Source organism: Hibiscus syriacus, unplaced genomic scaffold (genome assembly GCF_006381635.1).
Source record: "Hibiscus syriacus cultivar Baekdansim isolate YM2019G1 unplaced genomic scaffold, ASM638163v2 tig00116984_pilon, whole genome shotgun sequence".
In the NCBI taxonomy this organism is placed as follows: domain Eukaryota; kingdom Viridiplantae; phylum Streptophyta; class Magnoliopsida; order Malvales; family Malvaceae; genus Hibiscus; species Hibiscus syriacus.
Genome location: NW_024063507.1, coordinates 1,693,767 through 1,699,097, shown reverse-complemented (window position 1 = coordinate 1,699,097; position 5,331 = coordinate 1,693,767).

Below are 5,331 nucleotides of genomic sequence, written 5' to 3'. Positions count from 1 at the left end.
TCAAGATTGAATTCCGAAACAATTGAATACTAGTGAATATCAAATTTCTCGGTTGTTCACCAGAAAGCCATGCATTTTGAGAATATTGTTGTAAATTTTGGGTCACCAATGTTAGCTTGTGCATTGTGAGAAATATGCCAAGAACATAATATGTGCTTAACAGAAGGGATAACAGATTTGATAGCCCTTTGCATTGCCCTATCCCCGTCGGTGACAACTGAAATAAACGATTTATTCATCATGGCTTCTAAAAAATTCTTTAGCACCCACTCGAAAGATTGGGACGTCTCGTCAGCGATTATGGCAGTAGCAAACACAATTGTGTTATAGTGATGATTGACACCGACAATAGGCATAATTGGTCGACCATACAAATTATCTTTGTACGTTGTGTCGTTACCTTTTCGGGTAGAGTTAATTGATGATACTATATTCCACCATATATACGACTTCAAAAGTCACACATTTGTCCTTCCAAATACAAAACCACCATAAACCAAATAACCTCAAAAGAACCAAACTTTCAATTATTCGTGAATCTTCATGTAAGAGGAGACGAGATGAGGCATTATGGACCAGCTTATCGAACATAATTTTGAGTGATTGGAGCATACTCAGAGAAGAAAAAATGATTGATTGAAATAAATATATCATGCATTAATTACATTTTTCATGTAAGTAAAGTTAATCTTGAATATTCATCCCCCTGGAGATACCTCTTTTTACAAGGACTCTATGTATGAGATGACTAAACTTAGAGCACAGATCAAGCATGCCAGCTCAGTGTCATATCACCCAAAGATGAATGGGGCATTTGCAGGAGCAAATAAGTACCTTAAGAGGATCATTACAAAGACCAATGAAGCTTACAAGGATTAGCACGAGAATCTACCTTTTGCCTTATATGCATATTGAATTACTGTGCGAACATTTACTGGGGCAACATCTTATTGTTTTGTCTATGGGATGTAAGCAGTATTACCAATTGAAGTTAAGATCCCATCATTTTGTATCCTAAAAGAGGACAAATTGGAGAAGACTGAATGTATCTGCTCGATTTAATCAATTAAACCTATTGATGAGAATCAATTGAAAGCTATTTACCATGAGCAAATGCATTAGAAACGGACAAGAAAATACATCCAAGAGAATTCCAAGAGGATGATCTAGTGCTGAAAAAGATTTTGCCTATACATAAATATTTCCGGGGGAAATGGATGCCTAATTGGGAAGGGCCATACGTTGTAAAAAAGACCTTTTCGAGCAGCTCTTGGCAGAAATGGATGGGAAAGTTCTAAGAAACCAAATAAACTTAGATTCTGTCAAGAAATATTATACTTGAATAAGAAAAAGGACAAAAAGGAAAAAGAGGTATTCAAAGAAATTGAAGTCTTATACTCATCCAGCAAAGAAAGAAAAAAGAAAAATCCAGCAAAGAAAGCAAAAAAAGAAAAAAGATGAAAAAGGAAAAATGAGGAAAAAAAAGAGGAAAAAAAAAAGAAAAATGGGAGAAATTGAATCAAGATGGGTGACTCCAGGGAGTCTCAAGTTACAAGATGGATCAAGTACAATTAATTCAGATATTCATATTCAACAAGAAGAGAAAGAAATGATGAAGATATGAAAAAATGGAAATGAATCCAAAATTTGGCAGTCTAGAGGGATCCAGATGATAGAAAAATCCCCAACAAGGCAGATCCAAGTCAAGCAAAGCAAGAAGGCATCTAAAGAGAATATCTTCAGATTTCATTCCGCCTCTCAAGATTGATTTTTTATTTGCAAAAATTGGTTTTTAAAATCTTTAATGCATGATATAAAAAAATGATAAAAGAGGGGTTCAAGATGTAAATTTTTAAATAATATCTTGAAACCAAAGGAGGATTCGTGTTGAAAACCTGAAAAGGTAGCTCGAATATTGAATGGTGCAACAACGACATAAGAGACGATTTTAAGCTCTTAAATGAAGCACCGCACATCCCAAAGACGTTCCTGAGATTTTGGAAATGAGAAGCATCTTTACAAGATGAGCATAACAACCTTTTCTTCAAGTTAGTGGAAGCCGAAGCGACATACTGAACCAACTTGAAAGAACCTACTTTACCAAAATCAACCTACACCTCAAATCAGTCAATAATTTTGACACTTGCCATAGGACTATGATTTTTGAATGATTTAAAAGTGTAGTTGATTTATTGGATATTCATTAAACTTATTGTTTATGATTTGATTATATTGTGAACCTGAAAGGGGTAATACTTTGCAAAATTCTTTCATTCTTCAATAAAGAAAGGAGAAAAAACATTTTCAAACAGGACAATCTTAAATGAGGAAGGTCCTTGAAGCAATTGTTGTTTATTCTACCTCTGTTGTAGAAAAAGAATGAACGAGGCTAGAATAATGAAGCACTTCACATTTTTTGAAAGCAAGTGGTCTGAGAAGCCAAAAAGTCTGGAGAATTGAACTTGTGATACTCCCCTATGACATTATTAGCAGCTCATCAAGAAAGATTATCGTTTATCTCATGCTGAGGGTGATAAGCATCACCAGACAGATTATTTTCCCCAACCATCAATTCATGTTCTCTAGAAGATTACATCATAGAGCCATGAACAAGTCATTACCTGTACTCTGGTGCTAGCTTAAGTCTTGATACATCATTGCTACTTCTTCTATGCCTATCACTTTCTTTTTCAAGATGATATCCATTATGTCCTTCAGAAGATTGCTGAATTTGAATTTGAGGACTTATGGCACAGAATAAGACATTGGAACAGAATCTGCCCTTATAGGCCTTTTATATAGGGTAACATTGGTTACAGGATTCCAAAAGTTGAAGATGACCAGTTTTACTGTCAACTAAATCGTTCCATGAGTCGAAAAGAGTGAGATATATTGGAGCAGAAGAAGAAACAGTTGTCGTAGCAGTCATTAATCTTTTAGTTCATCCTGATGATGTTTAGTGCTTCCATTAAGGTTGTTACGCTGGATGCCACCGATAACAAGGTCGAATTTGACAAATCTATTCATCAATTGCTCCAACCGATCATCATTCAGTTTTTACTCATCTGTTTTCAAAAGTATGCCAAGACAGTAAAAGGCAACTTCTGCATCATTGATCCCAGAGAAAAGAGACAGGAAATTGATACCACCATGGAACATGTCTCTATACAGGTCCTCGTGTATGGTTTTTAGGGAAACCTAGAAGCATTTCCACCTCATCAAGTTCAAGTGGAACAATTTTATTCCTTTCAACCTAGAAGCATTTCCACCTCATCAGGTTCAAGTGGACACTCGAAGGTGGCTCATCGTCATAAGCTTCAAGAGCCTTACAGATCCTTTCTGTCAATTTGGTACTTCCTGTACATATTTGTAAACAGTTTAACTTTGTTCTTGGATCCCAGGAAGTCCATCATTTCTTTGTCAATGGAAAAATATCATGTATAGTGCGTAGAGAAAACAAGATAAGAGGAAATCTATTTTCAATTGGCATATTATGAATATAGCCCCTTTTCAGTGTAGCAGCATGAAAATGCTTCGAATCTACAAATTCTGGCTCTACATTGAATAAGTACTGTGATATTCCAGTCCAAACATTAACTGGAGAAAGTGCCACGTTCTCGTAGTAGAAATAAGGAGACCCAATAACATCTTCTGGAAGTGTTCTTTGAGTTATCTGATCTGATTTGGTATGAACCCCAAAACCAATCATTGGATTTGAAAGATGAATTTGCTCATAGTTGAAATAAGGAGACCCAATAGCATCTTCTGGAAGTGTTCTTTGAGTTATCTGATCTGGTTCGGTAGGAACCCCAGAACCAATCATTGGATTAGGAAGATGAATTGCATGATCGTCTTCATTAAGAAGCTTCTTTTCAAGCTTCCTCTGTTTCTTCCTTTTCCAAAAATCATAGCCAGAGTTTCGTCTTTGCTTGTAATTGGGGTCATTGCATAATTGCTTCCTATCTTCTACTAAAAGAAGTGTGTCAATAGCCTTAGCCATTTGAGCAGCACATATAAAATCTGTCAACTCTGCAATTGATGAATCCAGACCACATCTCTCCATGGCTATTGAAGCCTCAGCCTCTGAATATCCTGTTTTTGTCAAGTATAACAGTTTATTCTCCTCATCAGAATCAGAATTCAGGATTTCCTCAATATCAGAAGAACTATCAATATCTGTGAAATCAGCTTGAAAGATCACTTCATAATCAGATGAGTTGTTATCAGAATCAACATGTTGTATGGGTACAGATTTTTCAAAAGCCTGTACCACTATATATGTAGTCTTGCTGTTGCATCAGATTACTGTTCACATAAATTGGTTTCTCGCCCACAGAAAAGTATATTCCAGAAATAGCCTTCACTGAAAACAAGGTTCACTATGTCAGCCTGGAATGAATTACCAAGCAATTTATACTACTCTGTCTGACTAAATCCCTCCCGATACAGAAAATGGTCACCTCATTCAGAAGACACATATCTCAGACGTTTCTGTCAGAATGATTAAATACTTATTAAGTTTGTGACAACATGAAGAGAATTTCAGTTACTTGACAATACTACTGTTTAATGAGAGTATTCAAGATAAACATATTTGGGGAACAAATAAAGCCACAAGTACCTACAATAGTTCATTGTCAAAATTGGACCTCGTGGGGATCATGACATTTCAGTTAAACATACATTGAGAGTGAATCAGACGTAGAATATTGAGGCATCCATTTCAAACAGAAATAGAATATTGGGGCATTTTGAAGGCTCACGTCAGTATGAATATTTGGGTATTTTTGAAGGCTCATCTCAACAAGAAGTAATGTTGAGCACACTTTTAACATCTGTATCAGCAATTGTTGGGGCATTTTAAAGGTTCCTCCAGACAGATCCATGTGGGGCATTTTGAAGGCTCAGATTAACAAGAAGCAAATGTTGGGGCATGCTGAAAACCCTTTTCAATCAGAATCAGAAATGTTAAAATATTCTGAATATTTATCAGTAAAATGTTGGGGCATGCTGAAAGCCCATTTCAATCAGAACCAGAATTGTTGATGCATTTTGAACACTTGTATTAGCCAATGTTGGGGCATGCTGAAGGCCCACAACATCATGTGTCAAGATCATTGACTTGAACAAATATTTCCAATGAGACAGAAAGGTGTGAAGAATGAAAATGGTGAAACAGTGATAGTCGATCTGACTACACATAATTACTTCGTTCATCAGGCAGTTGCATTAGGGTCCTGTTGTTGAACAAATATTTATTCAGCAAGTATGGTTTCAAATACCCAATCTTCTTAAACCATGTGTCACATGACAGTGTGTTCTTTGTTAAGC